Here is a 26,707-nt window from a genome sequence, read left to right as displayed (position 1 = left end):
TCTAGATTGGAACCCAAAGCTTAAGTCCCCTTTCCATAAGGCCACATAGCGTGAGGCTAAGAAGAAGAGCTTGGCCAAAGACAGAGGAATGTGCCATGGCTGGCGTATCACCATGGATTCTGAAGCAACAGACAGGCTTGGATTTCTTTAACCTTTATTCTGTCAACAATATTCCTTTTCATTCTAGACTAATTACCCTCAAGCCCTTCCTGCGCCAAGCAAGGTTACCTCATATACTCGATCTGGGACTCAGTCCTCTCCTGGTTCCTTCTGCTTTCTCCTGCCCAACAAGCCACACCCATAAGTTAGGGGTTAATCCCAGACTTGCCCAATTCTCCTTCCCCTGTGCTGGGAAGTGGAGATGACAAGAGGCTGCAGATTCTCAAAATCATAAAAGTGAAGAATGTGTCAGAAAATTGAGATGTGGACCTTAAACTAGTATGAATGTATATCAGAATAATAAAGCTTGGACAAACTTCAGGGATACAAATTTGCTCTACAACTGCCACTCCCTGTATTAGCAGAAGTGTTGGAAGACTTTAAGGCACCGATATTTCATATTTCAGATGATATAAAACAATACATTTAATCCATTATCGTAATTGTAATCCCTGTCATAGAGTTAGTATAATAAAAATCTTATCTGAAAAGCTGGAAAACACATTTCTTTCCAGTTTGTCTGGGCAGTAAATCTCAGCTTGCATCCGTGTATTTACAGACATGATGGAAGTTTTTTTCATCAGCCCAATAACAGCTATTGAGTTGAAGACATCCCGTCCCCAAAAGAAAGTGCTCTAAAACATGTCGCTGGAAGGCCATCCCCTGCGCTCTCCCAACATTCTGAAATTGTTTGGAAGGTGTCATCTGGAAGCCCCACCACTCTGCTCTTGACTCAGTTCTTCTCTCGTGTGCAAACTCAAGCTGACACTATATTCCGTGTGCTGCCTGTTATAGCAGATAATTATGAGGGACAAGTGAGCCCAGAGGATCTCTGAGCTAGCTGGGCCGGGGAACCAGCGAGGCTTGGACACGAAGAGGAAGCCTCCGACAGCCTGAAAACCAGTCCTGTAATGCCCATTTGTTACAAAGCCTTGGTTATTCTTTTTTTCCCAGTGAAGGAGAGAAGAAAACGGATTTTTTCAAATGAAAAAAATACAATGAAATGTTTAAAAAGAATCTTGGAAAAATAAAAAAGAAAGACAGACTAGTCATTTAAGTATTCACTCCAATACCTCCAGTGACAAGCAGCTCCTTGCCTAAGCCACTTGAGGCAGCTCTGGGCTAACATGCACCTTTCTGCCACTCCCCCCAAGTCTATGGAGCTTGTGGTTCAGTCACCTCAGTTATACCTGACTCTTTGCAACCCCTTTGGGGGTTTTCTCAGCAGAGACATTGGAGCAGTTTGCCATTTCCTTTGCCAGCTCATTTTACAGATGAGGAGACTGAGGCAGATAGGGTGATGTGACTTGCCCTCGCACACAGAGCCACAGCTGAACCTCCAAGGCAAACCCCAGGATCCTGCCTCTGACACGCACTGGTCACGTCACCCTGGACTAGTCACTTGACCTTCAATTCCTCCATTTCTTATGCCCAGACAATTCCCTACAACTTCAGGTTCCCCAAAGCTGCCTCTCTGCATGGGTGGAAGGATTTCTCCACTAAGTCCCAGGGGGTGGGGGCCCCTTCCCAGCTCCTCCACTCAATTATTTTTAGAGTCCTGCTTGAAGGTCTTGGCACCTCTGAGCATAAAAGACCAGTTCAGGCCTCACTGCTCCCTTTGTGTCTGGGACAAAAGCAAGGGCAGAGCATGAAACGGAATCCACGCCAGCCTTGGAGGCTGGGCAACCTGCCTGCTCCCCAGCACCAGGCAGGCCAGCTGGGCTGGAGGCTGGAGGAGCAGCACCACTGCTCCTAGTTTGGGTGCCTTATGGCATTCTGGGATTCCCCCCGGGCCATTCCTACCCACTTCCCAGCAAGGGCAAGAGAGGGTCACCACTTTGGCTTTCTGTTGGGATGCTTGCAGTTTGAGGCTGTGTCCAGAATGTCTCCACTGTGGATTATTCTACATTTCATAGGAAATTACTGTTTACTTTAGACCAAAGATCCCTCTCCAGTTGAACAGGTAATGTAGTTTAAGGTGACCAAGTTGGTTTTGTCTCTGAGAAACTAAAATAAAAAAGCTATTCACTCTAAGGAAACATCACTCATCCTTTTTTTGTGAGTAAAGAACTATTTGATTCACCTTATTAACCATAAATGGTAAAAGACAGTGAAGGAAACCTGTTTAGGAGGAATACTAAGGGAGAGTCTGACAATGGGTGACCCGCCTTCCCAATTCAGACGAGTGTTTGAGACAAAGCGTGATTCTGGCCAGGCCACACCAAGGAAGTGGAAGGAAGTGGTGGTGGACAGACGGTAAGTGTGAAAGTGCTTAAAAATATTAAAATCACTTCCCAAATCTGCTAGGCATGTGTGCTGTTACTTCATTGGTGTGGGCACTTCCCTGCAAAGCAACCTCTTTTTCATCTGGTTTTCTCTGTGGAGGCTTTTCTATGGACAAGCTGCCTTGTTGATGGACAGTAAGCTCCCTGAGGGCAGCACAGGTCCTCCTTTCATGCTCCACCTCCAATCCCCAGCACCTGCATGGTGCCTGACACTTAGCTGACTGATGGGAAATTGATTAGACTCTGCTGATTGGCAAGTCCTCTGTAACTTACAGCCTTGAGGAATGGCCTGGGGCCATTAGGAGGTTCCGGAATTTGTCCCTGAGTCCCATATCACCCATCTAGTGAAGATGGTAGCAGGTTTTTATAAAGCCCTTTAATGTATACAAAGTACATTAAGCCCCACCCTAATTCCAAAATATTGATCTGATGCCCACAATAAACCACTGAGTGTGGAATATAAATTTGGAGCTAGAAGGGACCTCAGGGGCATCCCCTCTGACATCCTCATTTTACAGATGAGGAAACTGAGGTCGAGAAAGGCGATGTGACTTGCCCAGGGTCAGAGAGGTGGTAGGCAGGCATTGACGGCAGGGTGTAAGCCAATGTTTGGTGACCCCACGTCCACCCTCTGTCCGCACTGCCTCTCAGACGCCTCAATTGTAGGACACAGAGGTCTTGAGAGCACCTGCACCCAGACTCCAGCTTCTGCTCTCCAGCCTTTCCTTCTCCGCCCCAGTGAAAACTGGAGACAAACACAACGGCCTGTTTCATGCTTCTGGAGTCTGCTTGTCTTAGTCCCCTGGAAAACAAGAGTATTTCCTCATCTGTCTCGGGAGAACGCAGGTGCACTAAGGTTCACATATTTCACTCTGATTTCTTGATCGGCCTTTCTCCTCCTCCCTCCCGGATTAATCGCCTTCAAGGCCGAGAGGGCCTGAGACCCTCTTAACTGCTTTCCTCCGGCTCCCGGCCACAGCCCCAAATGCCTCGTGGTCATTTTTCTCCTCCCACTGTCAAGGGACAGATAGAGGTTTTCTGATCTTGATCCAGCACCTGGAAGTACCATAACGTAAAGGATGCAGGCCAGAAGGAGAGCCCACGGGGGGAATGGCCCCATATTATTACTAACTCGGTTTCCATTCCAAAGTGAGACACCAATGAGGAGCTCGTCCAGTGGGGTCAGCCTTCCCTGCAGCTTGGGAATTGAATCCAACTCCATCCGTGGACTAATTCCAGGTGCCCAGTGAGAGCAGCAAGGGACCATGTTCTCAGCGTAGTCAGACCTGAAGGAGAATGCCCCGTAGCCCCCGAGATGTCCCTTCCCTCCCCCATCTGTCCTCCACTCAGCTGCCAGGGCGGTTTCCCTACAGCGCAGGCCTGCCCATGTCATCCCATCATTCAACGAGAGCCAGCGGCTTTCTGTCCGCTCTCGGATCAAATACAAAGCCCCGTCGTTCGGAAAAGGCTCTTCACCTGCTAGCTCTACCTTCCCAGCCTCCGTCTACACTGTTCTCCACTGTGCACTCTACAGAAACAAGTGGCCTGTATGGGGACTGAACCCGAGACCTTGGCACTATTGGCACCATGCTGGAAGGGAAGCTAAGCACCACTTCCCGGTTATTGTGGGGCCTCCTGGCTCAGAGTGAATGTAAACAGTAACTGTTTCTCCTTTGGCAAAAACCTTGAGGGTCTTCCCCCTCCCCCTTTGATTTTTTTTTTCATTAAAGGGGCCATCCCTTGACTCACTTCTTAAAGAGGCCTATTTACTGAATGGGTATCGCCTCACTCAATGTGAGAACCTGAAATGACCTTAGCTTAAAAGGCCAAGGTCTCCCACTGGGCCACCTCCAGTCATCCTGATCAATACCTGGCCACTGGACCCAGATGGCTCTGGAGGAGACAGGGAGGCTGGTGACTTTGCACAGCCCTCCCTCCCTCCCTCAAATCCAATTCAATTGATTGCAAGTCATGTCATCATCTCCCTGCTGTCATGGTCCTCTTGGAGAATGAAGGACAAATCACGCACTCTGTAGCCAAACTAGCCTTTATTTTCTTCCCAATCCAACTCCCATCTCCAACCTGTGAGCTTTTGTACTCTCTGTGCCTCATGCCTAGAATGCCCTTCCTGTTGTCTTCCAGCTGCTGGTTCTCCCCTTCCCACCCAAAAAAAAAGTTATTATATTTTATAGATATTTATGTATGCAATTGTCGTGCCCCTAGTACAATGTTAGGGACTATTTACTTCACTTTTGTCTATTCATCCCTAGCACCTAGCCTGATATACAGCTGGTGTTGAATAAATACTCATTGGTTGGGTGATTGATAAGATGGCCTTGACAGGGAGAACCCAGCTGGCTCCTCATAGCTGGCAACCGCCAAAGGGCAAAATCATCAGCTGTGGGAAGAAGGGGACAAGGTCCTCCTACCAGTGGGGCTGGAGAAATGGGAATGCCACCCTACAGAGCGCTTGGGCTTGAATTCTGATGACCTGGCTTCGGGTTCCCGCACTACACTGGCTGGCCGCAGGCCTTCAGCTAAGCCATATCAGATGAGCTATCATTATTACTAACACTGACAGCACTTTACATGTATTATCTCATTTGGATTCACAATACCAGTAATAATGATTAATAATAACAATAGCTAGTGCTTCAACATTTGCTAAACACGTTACCTCATTTTATCCCCACAACAACATTGGGAGGTAGGTGCTCTTATTATCCCCACTTTTCAGATCAGGAAACTGAGGCAAGCAGAAGTTAAACGACCTGGCCAAGATCACACAGCCAGGCAGTGTCTGGGTTCAGATCTGAACTCAGGTTTTCCTGATGCAAGGTCTGGCTGCCTAATTAATCACACACTTATTAAATGTTGGATACTGCAGGTGGTACTGGGGCTGCATTAACAAAGACTGACTCGTTCACGCCTAGAAGACCAGTGTACCAAGGGTCCCTCTGACAGAAGCTGTCTGGCTACAGACAGGTCACTTTGGCTTCCTCATCTGTAACCAGAGATGCAATGTCTTCCTCACAGCTGAGACCATGCATGCTCACAGAGAGCTTTCCAAATTCCAAAGTGCCATGCGCATGTCACCTGAACGTATCAGCCCCCACAAATGGCATGGTTGAAGACCTCAGGCCAGAAAGGGCTGGCTTGAAGACTCCCTGCTGGGAGGCCCTCACTCCCCAAAGAGCTCTCGAGCTCAGCTCCAGGGGAGCCACCCAAGGGCAGCAGCGGAGGGGTCTCCACATGGGATAAGCCCAGGTCAGCAAGAAATCATTGCTCTCCTTCTCAGAGTTCAGTTTCCTCATCTGAAAAATGGAGATCGTCAGAATCCTGCCACAGACTTCCCGGGCTTGACGCAAAGATCAGATGAGGGGACCGAAGGGTGAAATCTCTGCAAACAGCCAAGTGCCCTTCAAATGTCTGCTCTTGCTATTGGGCGCTTCGGTTGTTCCAGATCATTCCACTCCAGAATCCCTGACTCAAGAGTCACACGTTGGCCATATCATTCCATGCTTCCCTGGGACTGCCTTGGGAGCTCCCACCCATGAGGGACTTCCTCTACCAAGGCACATGGCCACCTTCTTTGCAACTTAGAGTCTGAGACTGTGGCCTGGGACATGTAGGGGGAAGTGACTTGCCTAAGATCATACAGCTAGTATATGTCAGAAAAACTCAGACCCAGGTCTTCCTCACTCCAACATCAGTTCCCTACCCACTGTACCACACTGATTCTTTCCAGACTGGGGGTTTTCCCTTTTGTGTGTGTCAGACCCCTCTGGTGGCCTGCTTAAGTCTGATGCGACTATAGTCTTTTGCCTACACACATAACCAAAGAAGAAAAAAAGATGTCTGTTTCCATCCAAGTTCACAGTCTTTCCCCAAAATCTATGGACCCACCAGGGATCTGTGGACCTCAGACTAAGAAGCCCCAACCTTGACAGATATCCAGTAGTCAAGGAGACAGTAACCCTTACGGGCTGACTTGTCTGGTACCATAATTCTGTCCTATTTCAATCAGTGAATCAACCAAACATTTATCACGTACTTTCTACAAGTGGTGAACTGTGCCAGACGTGAGGAAAGAGACCAAGTGGAGAAGACGCAGCTCTGGGGAGAAGCAGCAACACAATGTAAAAAAGCACTAGATTGAGAGTCCAAGGACTCGAGTTCAAATCCTCACATGGCCCTTATTACTCTGCATGACCTTAGCAGGGCTGTTTACATCCCTGGCCCTCAGAATCCTCCTTTATAAAGGTGAAGAGGCAGGATCAGTGGCCTCTAAGGCTCCTTCCCACTCCAAACAGTCTGGAGCTCAAAGCCTGTTGACCACATCCCTGGGTGAGGAAGCAGAGAGGGATGGAGAAGGAGTTTCTCACTTGGTTCAAAAGCCAAATGCCAGAGCTCTGGAAAGTAAGAGTAAATCTGGAGCTTCCGGATGCATGGGCCCTTTCAGTAAACTGTAATCACGGAAGCCTTTCCATCTCGATGCACATGTCAGCAGCTGTCACTTAGCGCATGCAGCACAGCCTTCTGGGCAGCTGGCACAACACAGTTAAGCAAATGACAGTGTCCCCTATGCACACATCGATTCCTGTCATTTCACTTCTCCATTACCAGATAAATCAACAGCAAAGTTCTATTTCTCAGGAAAAGCCTCCTCTCCTGGCAGACTTCTTTCACATCAGCCCTGTTAAATATATTAATCCTAGAAAAGAGTGGCTCTGTAGAACATCCCACCAATAAAAACATTAACAACCATGACATCACTCCCAGTTGGCCAGCCAGCCCTTTGGTCTCAGTTCCATACACATAGGACAGTTGTCTACGGATCCCTGCCGCCAGGTGCAGGATTGGAAGCCCCTTGTCCACAGAGGGAAACATTCCAGAAGGGCGGCCAGCAAAATTCCTCCCAGACCCGGTGGTTGCTTCTAATGCCATGTCGCAGTGCCCTGCATGCGCACACACACACACACACACACACACACACACACACACACACACACACACCCCTCTCTGGATGTCAACGAAAAGGGTGTTTGCTCAATTTTGTTCAATTTCAAGCAACTGAATTCAAGGATTTACAAACTGCCTTTGTTCTCAGTGCTGGGGATATGAGAACACAAAAACATAGTCTCAACCCTTCAGGAACTCATATCCTCCTGGGAAGTATGATTCATGAACAAGCATTTACCAGGTGCCTTCTGCATACCAGGCATCGGGTTAGTCACAGGGGAGTCAAATATGAAAGTGAACCGCTCTTGGTCTCAAAGAGTTTATATTCAGATAGGAAGGTACAACGCAGAGAGGGGAGCCATCACCAGGGAAGTATCTTCGGAATCAGCGGTCACTAGGATCATGGGTAAATTCACAAGGTGGGTGATAGTCATGCCCCCCGAACCAGAGGAGGAGAAGGAAGAGGAAGAGGAGGGGGAGAAGGAGGAGGAAGAAGAGGAGAAGGAGGGAAGGGCAAGTGATATGCAAGGAGGGGCGAGGATGATGGCAAGAGGCCTATGAAAAGCCTCAGCATCTTGGGGAAGGACTGGATGGGAGAGTGGGATAAGAAGCACCTGGGATTCTTCCTCCTCCTCCTTTTCCTCTCTGTCTCTCTCTGTCTCTGTCTCTCTGTCTCTCTCTATCTTCTCTCTCTCTCTCTCTCTCTCTCTCTCTCTCTCTCTCTCTCTCTCTCTCTCTCTCTCTCTCTTTCTCTTTCCCTCCATCCCTCCAATATATATGTGTACGTATGTACAGCTTATTTCAACTATTCAGAACAAATGCATTACATGCCCACTGTGTACAGCATCCGTATATGACATGAGATAAAGAGTTTAGGGAAGACACAGTTCTTGGGGAATAGCAGCAGTATACTGAAAAAGTCACTGGATGATTTGGAGTCAGGAGACCTGGGTTCAAATCCTGACCCTCTGCCGACATGTAGTAGATTAAATCCCCTAAGTTGGAAGGGTTTCTTTCTGGAGGTTCAGTCAGGCGGGTGGTTATACCTGAAGAGGAGAAGCAGGAAGCATAGAGGAAGATGGCAGATGGCTGGGCATGCCCTGGTGTCCTGGTGGGTGGCAGGGTGGGATGGGCTGCAGCATGTGTCCAGGAATGGAAGTCCCTTGAGAGCAGGGATCACTGCGGTACTTGGCTTCTGTCCGTGGTCCCCGCGCCTGGCTCACTGAACTGAGCTGACTTCCCAAACAAAGTGGGGCAGGAGCTGCCCCTGAATAATCACGGCTGACATGGGGTATTTTACACACGTGACCTTGCTGAAGCCTCTCAACAGCTGTGGGAAGGAGGTGCTGCCATTACCCTCTCTTTACAGATGGAGAAGCTGAGGCTTGCAAAGGTCCCATGACTTACCCAGGGTCACAGAACTAGGAAGCATGTGAGGCAGAAGTTGACCATCCATCTCCAGGGTCACCGACTTGCTTATAAACTATCCTTTATCAGGTGTGGGGGGGGGTACCACCCTTAAAGAGGAAGGGTGGCTTCCCTCCAGGCTGAGCCCCTTCCCTTCCATGGAGGCCAAGTCTGTTTGCTGGCTCGGGGCGGGGGGGTGGGGGGGCTGGATTCCAAACTCTGTAGGGGAGGCCCCTGGCAGACCAAGCGGCTGCACTATAATTAAAAAGGAGCTTCTGCCATTTGTCAGAGCTCACATCTGGCAGCACACACTCCTCCAGGCAAACAGGCTTGAGATTCGGGAGTCCAGCAGGGCCTGGGCACAGGTCCAGGCCGACACAGTCGCCTCTGGCTGCTCGGGCAGACATGACATATAGTTTGTGAGATTGGACTTCCGCCGATGTTAAGCCACAGTCCTGGTTTGGCTGGAAGGAGAGGGGTTGATCCTAGAAAAAGATGCATCCTAACAGGTTTTCAAGAATGCCTATAGGGCATTTGGAAATGGAGGAAACTTAGCAATCAGCTGGCTCCATCCCTTTCCTTTACAGATGAGGAAACTGAGGCCCAGGAGGATTACGGGATGACCTGATTGTGGATCTGGAGCTGCAGAGGCTCTTAGAGGAAATCGAATGCAACACCCTCATATCATATATAAGAAAATTGAGGTCCAGAGACGTCATAAGAGCATAGATGCAGGCAGGGGTGTGCCAGAGCTGTGACAGCTGGTTATGAAATGTCTGGAATTTAAACCTTGGAAATTAGTAAATGCTACAAATCAGGGCTTAATTTATTGTTTTGTTAATTGTCTGGGCCTAAGAAAGTGATGTAGAAAACATTAATAATACAGATCATTCTTAAGAGAATGTTCTGCATTTTCAGAGAGCTGGTTGTTAAATATTTACCAGCATACTCCTAGATTTACAGCCAGAAAGGACTTTACAGATGATTAATCATCTATTCATTTTATTAATGAGGAAAGTGAGGCTCCTGGACATTAACTGGCCTTCCCAGTGTCCTGAGGGAAGTGCAGAGCTGGGCTGAACTAGGTTACAACATTAGATAGAATTTGAATCTGAGTCCTCTGACTTGCACAATGGAATAGTGGAAACAGTGTTGTATCTGGAGTCAAGGGTTCTAGATTCCAATCCAATCTCTTTTATTTACTGCATGTGTAACTATGGATGAGGCGCTTCACCATTCTGGGCCTCATTTTCCTCCTTTGTAAAATGAGGGACTTCTGGACTAGACTTGCTTGCAGCTCTCTATCTAGTGTCTCATGGACCCCCAGAGTTCTTGTCAGCAACCAAGCTGCTGACACCCAAACCAGGGTTTCAACTTACAATCATAATGACTCATATGTAACAAAACAATAACAATAATAGCTAACATGTATCTGGTGCTTACCACATGTTGGGCACTGTGCTAAGAGCTTTATGACCATATCTCATTTGATTCTCACAACAATCCTGGTAGCATTACCCCCATTTAACAGGTTAAAAAAAGCAAAGCTCAGAATAGCTGTTCACAGCAACAGCACCGAGACATCAATCCACAACTATTTATCAAACACCTACTATGGGCCAGATATGTGCTAGACACTAGAGATACAGCACAACAAAAGAAGAGAATCTCTGTTCCTTGGGAAGACAATATGGCAGTGTGGAGGCAAACGCACACGAGGAATGGAAGACAGGAACCTTTGGGAAATCAGGAAAGGTAGGGTTTGGGTTAGCGGCACTGCCCATGATGCATATTGAAAATTATGAAGAACCTGAGATAAGCCCAGAAATTACCTAAGGAAACCTCTATCTGCCTGGCAGGACTCCCGCGATGGCACTCCCCTGGATGCTCTCCTTGGGACACTAATGACTCAATGGAAGAAAAAGAGCAGTGAAACCACTCAGGGTGTGTGGCTCGAGCCAGCTCACATAAGTGCTGACTGTCACATTTTCAGTGCAAGCATTTACCCCAGATACCTGCAAACACTATGAGTTTGGGCTTGAGTTAGTATTATTTTGATTGCCAGACTTAAGAAAGAGATGGAAAATGTCAATACAAACAGATTAAACTTAAAAGTGTCTAGTGGGTAATATTTTTTTCAAGAGCCAGTTGGCAAACATTTCCTAGCCAACTGCTGAGCATCATAGTCCTCGTGGTAGAGGCGTGAGGGGATGTGGTGCAGAATTTTCAGATACTCTCAGTTCTGTTCACTTTGCCTTTGGATTTGGCCCCGTTGATTGTCTTTCCTTTACCGGAAGTTCAATGTCTGTGGGGGAGTAGACGGAAATGAACGTTATGAAAGGCATCCCCCACAAGGGGGGAAACACAAAATTAACACTGAGAAACTGCAACGGCCTTCCAGTCTTCTTTTTTGGCCTGCCTGGCCATTTTCATCTTTGCCTGACTGGATTTAAAAGTATGACCCTGCCTTCCAGACTGGATTAAAAAATAGTTTTCATTAAAACCTTTGCAGCCCATTCATCTGTAGCAACATAAACCTCTGTTAACTGACACTAAATTAACAGAGTCTGGGAGCTTGAGGGAGGGGGGACAGGCAGCAAGAGCAATAATTTGATGTGACTATGCAGGACCAATATAATTCATGATTTTCATAAAAATCAGTTATTCCAAGAAAGCTCACAGGCGGGATGGAGCGAGGCATTCAATCAATAAGCATGCCTCCTGGAGCATTTCTGATCATCACGGTATAAAATGTGCGCTCATGGATGAAAAGGAGATTATAGACAGATTCTATGAATTCTTTGCTTTGATCTTTATTGAGGAAGACACTGGGGAGATTCCCTTCTCCAAATTATCTTTCCAAGCAAGTAGGTCAAAGGTATTGGATAAAAGACTAATAAACACAGGGGACGTTCTAGGCTAAAATGATGCACTCGGTGGAAATAAATCCCCAGGACCAGACAGCATCCACACAAGATTTTAGAAATTCATGAGAGAACTTGTCAACTTTGTACCTGTGGGCACAAACAGGCACTTGGCCCGGCAAATGGTAGACTGCCCTCATGGCTCCCATCTACAAGAGAGAGGATAACACTGGAGACCCTAAGAGGAACTGGAAAGAGGAAAGAAATCCTCATGGACCATGATGTCAAACCTTGCCACCATCCTGGTCCCTTTCTCTGAAACTGAGGAAATGCCTTCTTCTGCATACCTGGGACTCCCTGAAAGAAATTGTGCAGTTCATGGGTGTTGAGAACATGAGTCATTGTGCCAAAGAAGGAACATTAGCTCTATTTTACAGACAGTAACAATAAGTCTAGACAAGCTAGGCTCCATCATGTACATACGAACACAAGGAAAACTACAGGACTATGTAGCTAAAGGCTTTAATATGCTCAGTATGAGTTAACAGCTTAAGGTATCTCTCAATGACTCAATTAACAAACATTTTTAAGTGCCTACTTTGTATTAGGCACAGTGACAGGCAGTGGCATGCAATTTTGGCTGTCCAGTCATTTCAGTCATGTCTGACTGTGACCCCACTGGGGGTTTTCTTGGCCAAGATACTGGAGTGGTTTTCCATGTCCTTCTCCAGCTCATTTTACAGATGAGGCAACTGAGGTAAACAGAGTAGAGTGACTTGTCCAGGGTCACACAGATAGGAAGTGTCTGGGGCCAGATTTGAACTCTGGAAAATTAGACTTCCTGACTCCAGACCAGGCGCTCTATCCACTATGTCACCTAGCTGTCCAACTACAAAGAATTTTTAAAAAAAGCTCCCTCCTCTCAAGGAATTTACATTTTAATGGAGACAGCACAGCCATCTATATGATTGTAAATTATATAAAATTGCAGATGAAATATAAAGAATATAATTACCAAGTACACAGACAGGAGGTAGTTTGAGAGGGAAGACATGAGCAGTTGTGGGAAGCCATTGAGGTTTAATGTCTGAGACGTCTCTTGAAGGAAGGCAGGGATTCCATGAGGACGAAGCACATCCCAGGCCCAGGAGATTACCAAGGCAAAGGTACTCAGATGAAGGAAGGAGGAGCTGTGTGTGGAACAGTGAGTTTGGCTGGCTGGGAGAGGCTGGAAAGACGGGTTAGCAGCAGGCTGGGAAGGGCTTTCAAAACTAACCAGGACTTCAGATTTTTCCTAGAGGCGATCCAGACCCAGTGGAGCTGACTAAGGTCCAAAGGAAGACCACCTGGTCAGCTTTGCAAAGCCTGCATGGAGTCGGGGAAGGCTGGGGGCCAGGCAGAGTAATTCCAAGGCTGTTCCAGCAATCTGGGTGAGACTACGGAGGACTGTGGCTGCAGAGAGGGTAAAACTGGGAAACTGCGCATTGATGTGGGGCCAGAGAGAGTGAGCAATCGAGGTGTCACCGAGGTGACAAACCTGGGAGACTGGACCAATGGTGGGGTCTTTAACAGAAGTAGGAAGCAAACAAAGAAGTACTGAAGCTTGGGGTGCAGAACCTCGAAAGAAGGAAATGGTAGCTCGGCTGCCGCCTGCCCTGGTCAGGACAGGTAGATGATGGGGTAAAAATCGGGGTGTCACAATTTAGGGGGAACACTAACAAGCTGGAGCGTGATAGGGGAGGGGAGGGGGAGACTAGCGTGGAGCGCATGCTCCATTAGGGACAGGTAAGGGAGCCTCCGGTGCAGCCTAGGGCTGGGGTGGGGAGGGGGATCAGGTGCTGCCCCTTTGGAAGATGGATCCGCCCGGTTCTGCTCGGCCCCACCGGGTGTGGTGGGGGTGCACGTAGTCAGGTTTGGGTCGGAACTCTGACCAGGAGAGCTACACAGAAGAGTAACAGATCGCCTTGAGGGACAGTGGGTTTGGACTCCCGGAAGGCCTTCGAGCAGAGGCTGGGCAGGAATGGGGCAGAGGAGAGTCATGCTCGGGGTCGAGCTCCGACACCTCAGAGGTATGGTCCACCACCAAGATGCTCCGAGTCACTGACGACTTTTCTAAACGTTCCCATTTCCCCCTCTCGGCTTAGAGGGCACAAGGCTAGGAAGCGTGCCTGAGGGCAGGCATCAGCCCTGTAGAAGATACGGAATGATGTTCTGCAGACACCAGATGTGAGCAAGACAGGGGGATCCCCCTCCCGCCAAGAGTGCACCAACAGGTAGAGCTCCCTCAAGACAGCTGCTTGGAATCCTTGGTTTGCCTTCTGGGATTCTGCCTGTTATTAGTCCCGCTAAGCTCCATTAGAAACATCGAGCTGATGGAAGACACAGTGCTCAAGGTAACAGACTACCAGGAAATCAGCCCTGGATAAAGAAAATTGGGCTGAGTAGAAAATTAATAACACTAATGACTTCGACAATGCAGAGAAGCTTAATGTGCTCCTATGGAAATGGTACTGTTGGGTCATAATCGCTTATGAACAGACAGTTAAGGGAGAGGATCAGGGAGGCATTTCCGCAGGTATTTTCACAAAGATACAGGGACTCTCCATGCCAGCCACACTGGCCTGGTAGCTGGTAGAAATGCACAATGTTGCATTTCTCTTCTTTTTGTTAAGCTTCTAATATTTTGGTTTTTTCCAATTACATTTCAAAACAATTTTAATATCCATTTTAAAAAATTGAGTTCCAAATTCTCTCCCTTCCTCCATCAGATGGCAAAAAATTAGATATAGGTTATACATGTGCAATCATGCAAAACATATTTCCATATTAATCCTGTTGTGAAAGAAAACACAGACCAAAGTAAAAAAACTCCACAAAAAATAAAGTAAAAAAAAAAACCAGTATGCTTTGATCTGCTTTCAGATTCCCTCAGTTCTTTCTCTTGGGATGGATAGCATTTTTCATCATAAGTCCTTTGTAATTGTCTTGGATCCCTGTATTGCTGAGAATCTTTTTTTTTATATTAATTCATTTATTTATTTTTAATATCTGGTTTTTTTTTATTTTGAGTTCCAAATGCTCTCCCCACCTCCCACCCCTTTGAGAAGGGAAGAAATATGATATCAGTTATACAAGTGAAGTCATGCAAAACATTTTTCCATATCAGACACGTTGCAAAACAATAAAAAAGCAAAAAATAAAATAAAATGAAACAAGTCTGTTTCAATCTGCACTCAGAGGTCATCGGTTCTTTTTCTGGTGGTAGACAAGCATTTTTATCATGGGTCCTTTGGAATATTCTTAGATTATTGTCTCAATCAGAGTCTTTCATATCTTTTATAGACTTTTATCAGAGTCTTAGCTAAGTCTTTCACAGTTGATCATTGTTAGTGTGTTACTGTGTATGATGTTCTGGTTTTGCTCACTTCACTTTACATTATTTCATATAAATCTTCCCAGGTTATTTCAGAAACCATCTTGCTCATCATTTCTTATAGTAAAATAGTATTCCATCATAATCATACTCCACAAACTTGTTCAGCCATTCCCCAGTTGATGGGCATCCCCTCAATTTTCAATTACTGCTATAAGTTTTTGTATGTATAGGTCCTTTTCTCTTTTCTTTGATTTCTTCGGGTCACACCCCTAGTAGTGATATTGCTGGGTTAAGTATATGCACAATTTTATCACCCTTTCGGCATAGTACAAAATTTTTCTCCAGAATGGCTGGACCAGTCCACAACCCCAACAGTGCATTAGTGTTAAGGTAGATGTTTATAAGAACAAATTATACTACAAACATTATCTAGGCTATTTCACCCTTTAGGAAGTAATAATAGTTTGTTAAGAATATCTAAGTCATTCGCAATTGATCATTGTGCAACATTGTTGATACTATGTACAATGTCTTCTCACTTCACTTGGTATCAGTTATGTAAGTCTTTCTAGGTTTTTCTGAAATCATCCTCCTTGTCATTTCTTACGGAACAATAATATTCCATTACAATCATATACCACAGCTTGTTTAGCCATTCCCCAATTTGAACATAACCCAAATGAGGGCTATCCCCTCAATTTCCAATTCTTAGCTACCACAAAAAAAAAGAGCTGCTATAAATATTTTTGTACATGTAGGTTCTTTTCCATTTTTTTTTATCTCTACAGTATTGCTGGTCATAGGGTATGCACAGTTTTATAGCCCTTTAGGCATAGTTCCAGATTGTTCTACAGAATACATGGATCAATTCACAAATCTACTAACATTGCATTAGTGTCCCAGTTTTCCCACATCCCCTCCAACATTTGCCATTTCTCTTTTCTGACATATTAGCTAACCTGATAGGTGTCAGGTGGTACCTCAGAGTTGTTTTACCTTGCATTTCTCTAATCAATAGTGGTTTTGAGCAGTTTTTCATATGACTATAGATAGCCTTAATTTCTTCATATGAAAACTACCTGTTTATATCCTTTGACCATTTACCAGTTGGGGAATGACTTGTATCTTATACATTTGACTCAGTTCTCTATGTGTCTGAGAAATGAGGCCTTTATCACAGAAACTTGCTATAAAAGTATTTCCCCAGTTTTCTGCTTTCTTTCTAATCTTACTTGCATTGGTTTTGTTTGTGCAATACCTTCTTAATTTAATATGAACAAAATTATCCACTTTAAAACCCATAATGTGCTCTATCTCTTGTTTGGTCATAAGCTCTTCCTTTGTTCATAGGTTTGGCAGGTAAATTATTCCATGCTACCCCATTTGCTCATGGTATTACCCTTTATGTCTAAATCATGTACTTATTTTGATCTTATCTCAATATATGGTATGAGATGTTGGTCTATACCTAGTTTCTGCTAAACTTCTTTCCAGTTTTCCCAGGAATTTTTGTCAAATAGTGAGTTCTTGTCTCAAAACCTGGATCTTTGTGTTTATCAAACACTGTACTTCTATTGTTCTAAAATGCTATTTATTGTGTACCCAATCTCTTCCATAGATCCACCACTCTATCCTTAGTCAGTACCAGATTGTGCTGATGATTACTTCTTTCTAATACAGTTTCAGATCTGGTACTGCTAGGCCATTTTCATTGATTCACTCAACATTATTGACCTCTTGTTCTTTCAGATGAATTTTGTTATTATTCTTTCCAGCTTCATAAATAATTTTTGGTAGTTTGATTGGCATGATACTGAATAAGTAAATTAACTTAGGTAGAACTGACATTTTTGTTCTATTGTCTCTGCCTACCCACAAGCAATTAATATTTTTTCCAATTGTTCAGATCTGACTTTATTAATATGAATTGTGTTTTGTAATTGTGTTCATATGGTTTCTAGGTTTGTCTTAGCAGGTAGACTCCCAAGTATTTTATATGATCTACAGTTATTTTAAATTGAATTTCTCTTTCAATCTCTTGCTGCTAGACTTTGTTAGTAATATTTAGAAATGCTGATGATTTATGTGGATTTATTTTATATTCTTCAACTTTGCTAAAGTTATTATTCCAACTAGCTTTTTAGTTGATTCTCTAAGATTCTCTAAGTATACCATCATATCATCTGCAAAGAGTGATAGTTTTATTTCCTCATTGCTTCCATCCTATTTTCCTCTATTTATCCTTCTCTCTCTCACTCCTTTCACCATATCCCTCCTCAAAAGTATTTTGCTTCTGACCACCACCTCCCCAAAATTGCCTTCCCTTCTCTCAATCCCCCTTTTCTTATCTCTTTCCCCCTCCTATTTACCCATATAGGGTAAGACAGATTTCTATACCCAACTGAGTGTGTGTTTGTGCCCTCTTTCAGCTCCCCCTCACCGCTACATTTCCCTTCCATTGTGAAAGCTTTCACACCTCATTTTTACAAGATAGTTTACCCCATTCTATCTCTCCATTCCTCCTTTCTCCCAATGCATCCCTCTTTCTCAACCCTTAATTTTGCTTTTTTGGATATCATTCCACAACAGTCACCTCGCACGTGCACCCTCTGTCTATGCATATTTCTTTTAACTGTCCTAATAATGATGAAGTTCTTGGGAGTTACAAGTATCATCATGTAGGAATGTAAATAGTTTAAATGTATCGAAACTCAGGGTGAAGGGGCAGTGCCTCAAGCTTCAGGTTTTTTGTGCTGCTTTTTTCAGTACTAGTTCCAGGAGTCTGTAAGTTTTCAGAGCTTCCACGGTTATGTGATCTCAGGAGAGGTGTTACATCTTGACCTTCCCCCAGTTATTAGCACCCTCTCCCTCTTAATATTATTTTGTAGGACTCTGAGCACACTTTCTATTTACTAATGTAGGTAGATATCATATCAGTTCAGTAGTATGGAAGCTCCTTGTGGACACGGTCTGTTTCACTTCTGTGTCTGTATCCTCACTGCCTAGAACATGACAGCTACAGAAGAAAGGCTTGGTGATTGACTAGTAAACTTTGCATTTATTAACTTAAGTACAAGTTATCTTTCACCCAGTAAAACTAATTCTATCCAGAGAGGCAGAACCAACAAAAGAATGGGGTGAAACAATTTTCCACTTCAAGACATCCTAAAAGGTTGACAGGAAAGGTCTGTCTCACCAGCAGGAGAGCAGAGCGCTGGCCAGCACAGGCCATGCCCCCGCAGGCCGGCAGCAGCATGAGCCCAAGAAACCCTCAGCAGACCGGGGTGTCACTGAATCGGCGGCATGACTTCTGCAGCTCTCAGCTCACAGACCATAATGCGGTCAGACAACTGGCCCAAATAAGGTCTCGGGGACTCTTTGCAGGCACTCTGTGGCATTGCCCAAACAGGGAACCAGGTCACAAGCCCAGGTCGTAGTCCCAGGACAAAGAGGAGCACTAGCCCTATACTGCTTACACCCACAGGGAAGCACGGACCCTGGTCGCAGTGCTAGGGTGGCAGAGAGTGCTTGAGTTCACTCCCAGACCAGACTACGAGCCAGGAAAAAGGTGACTGCTCCTCTCCTGAGATCATACCACTAAAACTGGCTGAGCACAGGAGTAGCATACAGTTCTATATGCAGCAGTATGTAGCAATTTTTTTAATTTTTATAATAATATTTCTTAACAATAAATACTTTATTAATGTTATTTAAAATAATATTTATTAGTTTATACCCAGGTATAGGGTTCAGGGAAAAAACTTTTCTCTGCTGATCTACCCCAGTTCTGCAACTTTTAGCCTTTGAGAGTTCTCCACTGAGAAGTGAAGTGACTTTCCCAAGGTCACGCAGCCATCCAGCGACAGAGGCCAGCCCTCCATCCACTCACTATAGCATGCTGCTTTGCAAATTATAGATGCTGAATAGATGTCTGTTAATTGAATTGAATAATCTGAGACATTAAGTCATAACTGATAGAATGATGATCTAGATAGTGATTCCCACATTCCTGCTGGGTCCTAGTTAGAAACCTTCATTGCCCATGATCAGCCCCATTTCTCCATCAAAGCCATCTGGATAACACTTGGGACAAAGGTACTGCTGGGGCACACTGCCATTGAAGGGAAATCTCTCCCTATCAGCTGAGACATTTATTGGCAAAGATCCTCTCCTTGCGTTTCTCTTACTGAGACCATTCAAAAAAAAAAGTGAGGGACCCAATGAGGAAACAGCAAAAGAATACACCCCTTTGGGTAGCTGAATGACCACATCTGGAAGAATTGCCAATGACCAAGGCCCAGTTCAGGTGCCCTCTCCTCCAGGAAGGCCGTCCACATCCTTCTATGTGCAGGTGCTCTCTCCAATGGAAAAGCTCCATTCTATTAATTATCCATACGCATTATGCCACCTCCGTCCTACCCAGCCCCCTTCTCCAGTAGAAAGGAAGCTCCCTGAGGGCACAAGGATTTCATTTTTGTCTTTGTATCCACCCATTACTGAGCACTATTACAGACATAAAAATGGAGGTGCTCCCTAGGCCCCAAATTCAGGGATGGGAAACGATTTAAAGGCCATCTGATTCAATCCCCTCATTTTACAGTTGAGGAAAGTGTTGAGTTGAATTGATCCTGCCTGTGTTAAAATAGGTCTATGCACAATATTTCTGAGATTATGGTTATAGACAAGGAGGAATATTAATGAAATGGAAGTGGAGCAGGGGGGAAATGGGGAAGGGTTCCATGGGATCATTATTCAGAGAGATGAAGCATTAAGTAGCATTTGGATTGTTTCAGATTAATTGAATGGCTGCTAATAGTAATGCATTTGTACATGTCCCTCAGGGCATTGGTTTGTCAGATTAATTATCTATTCAAGGTGGTACAAGTTCCCCATCTCTGCCTACAGAATACACCAGCTGTCATCTGTGATCAAAACAAGAAAATCACATGACTCGGATGTCTCAGGGAAGAAGCATCCGGGTTCACACCCATCCTCAAATCCCTCACCTCTCCCACACACCCTCCACTTAGCCTCACCAAAGTGAGATTCCCAAAGCACACACAGAAGCATAGGTCACATCCATGCTCAGCAAATTCCAGTGGCTCCCTGACCCCTCTAGGGCCAAAAGTAAGCTCCTCCATTTGGCACCAAAAGCTCTTCACAAACTAGCCCTAAACCACCTTCTCATCCTTATACTCTACGATCCTCTCCTCTTCAGGCACTCCTCAGGTCCAGTCAGTCAGGAAGCATGTGTTAAGTGCTAATTATGTGCCAGAAACTGTGCTAAGTGCCAGGACTGCAAAGCCCACTAATCTCCCACCTCAGTATCTTTGCACAGGCTGTCCTGTGAGCCTGGAATACTCTCCTTCCTCTCAGAATCTTTAATTTTCATTAATGATCCAATAAAATGCTACCTTCTGCCTTGGGCTTTTCTTGATTCTGCCCCTAGCTGTAAGCACTTCCTCCTTCCCTCTCCCCACAATTACCTTAATCTATTCTATATATACTGCTATGTATATGTGTTGTCTCCCCAGATAGAGTGGAAGTTCATTGAGGGCAGGAACTGTTTTATTTCTTGTCTCTGTGTCACCAGCACTTGGCACAGTGCCAGGTCCACAACAGATGCTTGGTCAATACTTACTGAGAGTTGATTTATATAACATGATGGTATCATCATCTCCTAAAATGGGGCAGGACCAAATTCAAAGACTTCTCCCTGTGTGGTTAAGTGCAGGTCCTGTATTCTAGCTGGAAAGGGTCATGTAGTCCCATCTTCTATGGTGGCACATGTTTAATGACTTTAAAGTAGAATGAAAGCATAATGGAGGACAACTAGGCTGAGATTTGCTTTTCTCTCACCATCTTTTCTCCCAAGCTCACAGCAAGAGCTCAGAGGAGCAGTTTACAGAAGGAAATCTAAGTGAAATCCCTTAATTGACTCTGCATAATAACCATCATTTGTAGGAGAAAGTGGATATCAGGACAAGGGAGGAGAGAGAAGGCTCACACATGGGCTTCATTAAGTAGTCTGCAGAATTAAGGAAGGATTTTTCTGCGTCAAAAACAAACGCTTGCCTTGACAAACCGCAGCACCAGGAAGAAGGAAGAAAATGGCAGGATGTGGCAATTGTCCTATCATTCTGTTTCTGTGATGCCCGTGTTTTTGTTCAGAGGAAATGATTGCTTGAGAGAGCACAGTGGTATGACCTCCCATCGGGACATGCCATCCCCCGTCTCGGAGTGAGGGAGATAAGAGCAGCATCCAGAGTCGGTCTGCCTGAGTCGAGGATGTTAAATGACAAGGAAAATGCTAATGATTGGGCTATCTGCCAGGAGAAAAGAGAGTCAGCAGATTGGTCGCTGAACCTGGCCAAGGAGGGAGAATACACTCAATAGCTTAGATGGGCAATTGGGGTCAGTCCCCACACACGCGTCTCCCTTGGAGATCAGCAAAGATTGCTCCCCCTTCTTGTGCATGATGGAGGAAGCCCCGGGGGGGCCGTGATCCAGAAGCCCCATCTACTTACATTTCTGCCTCATTTCCATCGGCCCTGCCTCTCTTGACAAAAGATGTCAATTTCCACCTAATTTAAAGTCAAGAAAATGTCTTCCCACCTCCCACCAGTTCTTTAATTTGGGGAAGTCAACAGTTCTGCTCTGACAGGCTGTCCTGAACTCATCATATCACAGAGCTCCTATCTGCTCAGAGTACATTGTTAAGCTAACCGATGAAGCCAAGGCCCTGTATGAAACATGCTATTATCACAAATACTGCCTTTGAAAAGAAATTTAACTTACTCCAAAAACTGCCTCATTACATGGCTTAAGGCAGGGAGGGAAATACAGGGCCAATGGACAGAAAAGATTAGAAGATAAGAGATTTTTTATTTTATTTCATTTTATTTTATGGAAGCTAGAATGCAATTGTAAGGAGCTGGAAAAGAATGTACTTTTAAAAAGATTTTATTGCTGTCTTTTGTCTTTTATCACAGTAACTTCTGTATCTGCCCTTTCCCCTACTCCAGAACTGAAACATTCCCTACTAAACAACGGATACAGTTACCCTATCCCACAGCGTATGTAACATCGTTCCACCAAGAAGGGAGAGTGGCGTTTCATTACCAAGTCTTAGAGAGCAAGATTAATCTCAAGGCTTTTTCAGACTTCAGATATCATCTAGTGTTATTTTTATTTACATCACTGGAGTCATTGACTATATTGTTCTGGTTCTGTTTCCTCCACTCCGAATCCGCTCACAAGGCTTCTGAGGCTTCTCTAACTTCCTCTTGGCCGTTCCTTGGGGAACAATAACACTCCATCACATTGGTACACCACAACCGGTTCAGCTACTGTCCCACTGATGTTTCTTTTTTGTTTTCACCTCCTCAGCACCAAGCACAGCACATGAGGATCTTAGGCCCATACTGGGCCCTTCCTGCATACTTGTTCATTATTTGGTAGTTATTTTGTCTTTGCTTTTCTACTACTACCAAAAGAAATGCTGGAATGAAGATATATGAAGAGTATAGCTAGGTGATGGATGGATGGATGGATGGATGGATGGATGGATGGATGGATGGATGGAGAGATGAATAGATATACAGATGGACAGACAGAGAGATACATATGCAGACACAGAGACAGACAGCTGATAGAGAGATAGATGATAGAGAGATAGAGAGATAGATAAAGTAGATATGCGGGTTGGGTGGACAGATGAGACCCTTCTGTCACTGATCTACTTGAGGTCTGCGCCTGGTGTTAGGGTCACTAAACCCCAATATGAACGGCTTAGTGCTTTTCTCACATAACTCAAAGTTATTTTCCTGAATGGCTGGACCAGTCCACAATGCCAATGACACACACCAATAAGCACCCACTCATCTCGCTTCTGGCTGGTCTCTACCAGGAAAGGTTCAGCCGTGAACACTTTGTGCAAATGGACTTAAGCTTCTTTTCCGATGGCGCTGAGTTTGAATGTGGACTCTAATGAGACAGCAGGATCATAGATTTAGAACTAGAAGGGCCTTCAGAGGCCGTTGAACCCAAATCCCTCATTTTACAGATATGGAAACTGAGACCAAGAGAGGTCATGTGACTTGCCCAAGGACACCTATCTGGTAAATGGCTGAGGCAGGATTTGAACCCAGGTCTCCTTGACTCCAAGCCCAGTTCTCTATCTGCTGGACCATGCTGTCTCTGAAGAGGGCCCAGATGTCATTAGCCAACATTCTAAAGCATGCCTCTGAATTATCCCCAATGGGATACGTGTTTCTTTCCAATTCTGTAATAAGCCCCAGTGCTAGAGGGGGGGACCATAAGCTAACTCTAAGTGCCTCCAATTGTTACCAGATTGTCCCTTTGAGAACGAGAAGTGCAAAGGCACCTTTACAACTCCTCTGTTAACCTGACCACCTGACCCGGTCATCACTGGCTGTGCCAGGTAGCACCTACATAGGGAAGAGAGAGCAATGTTGATCATCAGCAGAGCGCAGCATGGTGACACTTGACCTTACATTCCAGCCAGGCACTGAGGAGCCCAGCAGAGAAGTTCCTCCTGGTGCTGGTTTGCCTTTGACTCATCCCCAAGGCTACACAGATACTAGATCTGAGTGAGCACAGGCTGTACTTGTAGGAAAACGGGACCACGACCATCTGCCTGATATAGAGCTTATGAAGCCATCCTGAAGAAGGTCATTGTAGACCTGAGAGTGCTATCCAATCTGAGCCATGTGCAGAAGGTGTGTCTCCCCCTCAGGTGCCCTTCAGAGCTGGCACAGTATTGCCTGTGGAGTCAACAAATAATTGCTGACAGACTGACTGAACTCAGCTCTGCCTTGCTGATTCTAACCTGTTCCTGCTCTTCTTCCTCTTTTGATAAATGCCAGCCTTCCCTGAGACCTTCACTTGCTGTCCAATTCAGTTTTCCCAAACTTCTTTTTAAGCACAGACATGCATCTCCCCCAGGGTTGTATTGATTCTTTTAAAAAGCATAAAAGTTACTTTAAAATCACTTCTTGCTACTGCTTTGGGCAGCAGCAGTTTAACAGGAATCCTATGCCATGGATCACTCCTGGATCACTCCTTCTAGCAGAAAAAGGGTTAATTTCTGACCGGAGCCAAGTAGAACTGATACGAGCCACTAGAGGCTGGCTAAGGGAAGAGACATGCACAGGTGCCAAGCGGCTAACTGAAATCCTGGAGCCAGCTGTCAGGGACAGCGTGCCAGCAAGGGCTCTCCCAGGGCCAGAGCAGGGCTATACCACCTCTGCTTGTATAAGAGAAAAGGCAGCTCTGAGCACAGACCACAAGGATGAAGCAAGGTCAGTCCCAAGCTCCCCTCAAGGTGCAGCCTGAATGACACCTCCTACAAAAGATCTCTTGATTCCCCCAAATGTGTCCCTCTAAAACTATTACTTGGTATTCATTTTGTATGTAGGTTTTATGCTATAGATACAACTCATCCATCCATCAATGTGTGTACACATCCTCTCCTCCCACTTGAACGTAAGCTCCTTGAGGGCAGGAACTGTTTTATCTTTGTTTTTATTTACTCAGGGCTTAGCACAGGGCCTGGCATATGGTAGGTGCATAATAATTGCTCATTGAATTGAACATATTGCGGAATAGAGACTAGTAACTGGCTAACTTGTGATCCTTTGAAAGACTGTGTTCCTTCTACTCACTTCCCCCATGATATCCTCACAACAGCAGACGTGATCACTGACCTCCAGCTTTCCAATAACCGACGTCACCGTATTCACTGAGACCCAGAGTACGACTGCCTCCGACTAATTAAAGATGAGCGCCACCCAGAAGAGAACAGAGAAATGCATGATGGCTTGAGCAGGACAACCAAGTCATTAAAGAATTCTACAACAGAAAGAGGGAGGGGCTGATCACTTGGCACAAAAGAGGAATGACACGGGGACAGCCAGAGTGCTCTGCTGCTACACCAAAAGTGTCAGAAGAACTTGAGGAAGGCTTCTGGCCCACCAGGTGGACTCTTTGTGTAACTTCTGGGATAACATGGGCACAAGTTACACAGGACAGCAGGTGTTGATGAGCTGTGACTGAAACCACTGGAAGGGACTCCCAGATCCATGAGATCACAGATCCACTGGGGCACCAGTCAGAGCTGCCTCAAAGGTGAATGGGTTACCTCAAGTGGTAGCAAGCTCCTTCTTGGGTGGCCTCAAGCAGAGGGGGAGTGATCACTTCTCAGGCGTGTTATCATAAGAACTCCTTCCATATACAGGTAGGACTGGATAACTGCAGATGTTCCATGTCTCAAATTCTCAGATTCTGTGAATGTTTATTAAGAAGCTACTCTATGCCAGACACTGTATTAAGTGGGAGAAATATGTTAAATAGTCCCTGCCCTTGACAAACTTATATTCTACTTGGGCAGATGGGTGGGGGCTACATCACCACATCATTACTATGACACAAATCTAGAGGCTTTTCTGGGTTGCAGAGTGGGCACTAAGAAGTGAAGAGAGCAAGAAAGGTCTGCCCCAGAATGTGGCTCTTGAGTAGCCCTTGAAGGAAGGTCAGGATTGGAGGAGGCAAAGAGAAGGAAAGAATGTATCCTAGGTATGCGCAAAGGCCTGGAAGAGAGAAGGTGTAGACGGAACACAGGGGAAGGGACAATAACATGAAATCCACTTCAAAAGCTCATCTAGAGCCATCTTATGAAGGTGTGAAGGGCCAAGAGAGAGATTTGGAGTTGGTCCTGCAGACAAGAGGGAGCCCCTGACGTGTCTGGAGCAGGGGACTGGCATGGTCAGAAGGCATGTTTAGAAGACCAACATGCAGCACAGTGGCTGTGGTGGGAGGTGGACTGGAGACAGAAGCAATCCAGAGCAGGAAGACCGGCTGGGAGGTTACTCTCACAGTCCAGGCAAGAGGTGAAAGAGTCCTGGGCTAGAGCAGTGACAATGTGAATGCCGGCAGGGGAAGAGATGATACGGAGGTAGAGTGGCCTGTGGCTGAGGGAAAATACTTCTCCGGCATCCAAATCTGGACCCGAGTGACCATAAACAGCTCTGCTGGGCATCAAAGCCCTTCCTAATCCAGGCCCTCCGACGTCTTCAACCTTACCCCACCACCCCATGGACTTGTCAACCCAATGACTGCTCTCCCTCCCTGAAGACCCTCCATCTCTCAGCTTGGGGAGGGGGTCCTCTGGCTGCCCCCCAGGCCGGGAATGCTCCCCCTCCTCATCCCTGCCTCCTGTCTCCCCCAGCTTCCTTCATGTGCCAGCTACCCTCCAATCTTACAAGAAGAGTTTCTCAGCCACTCATAATTCTAGCACCTTCCGTCTGCGGTCGGCTCCAGCTTGCTCAAAATATCTCGTTGGTACGCAGTTGTTTTCATGCATCTTCCACATTAGACTGTGAGCTCCTCAGGAGCAGTGACTGACTGTCTTTTGACTTTCTTCTTTACCCCAGCACATTGCATCATGCCTGGCACTTAATAAATACTTGTCTACTAACTGAGCATAGACTAGAAGCCAGATAGGTCAGGAGCGAAGCTCTGGAAAGAACAAATCCAAGAGGATGAGACAGAGTTAAGAAAGCCGGGGACTGGGATGCAAATGTCAAGCAGGGCAGATGTGTGTGGGACCCTGTGGCATACTCCTAGAAGTCCCT

The 26,707-nt window shown here is 45.6% G+C and overlaps 1 protein-coding gene across 1 annotated transcript in view; it reads right to left on the bottom strand.

Annotated features, from left to right (window-relative positions):
• The window catches only part of ST6GALNAC3 (ST6 N-acetylgalactosaminide alpha-2,6-sialyltransferase 3), a 623,421-nt gene that overhangs the window by 326,427 nt on the left and 270,287 nt on the right, over positions 1 to 26,707 (bottom strand). The gene's annotated exons all lie outside the window — the stretch shown is intronic.

Source organism: Phascolarctos cinereus, unplaced genomic scaffold (assembly GCF_003287225.1).
Source record: "Phascolarctos cinereus isolate Bilbo 61053 unplaced genomic scaffold, phaCin_HiC Scaffold_5;HRSCAF=322, whole genome shotgun sequence".
NCBI classification, from domain to species: domain Eukaryota; kingdom Metazoa; phylum Chordata; class Mammalia; order Diprotodontia; family Phascolarctidae; genus Phascolarctos; species Phascolarctos cinereus.
This window is presented reverse-complemented; position numbering and strand designations above follow the sequence as displayed.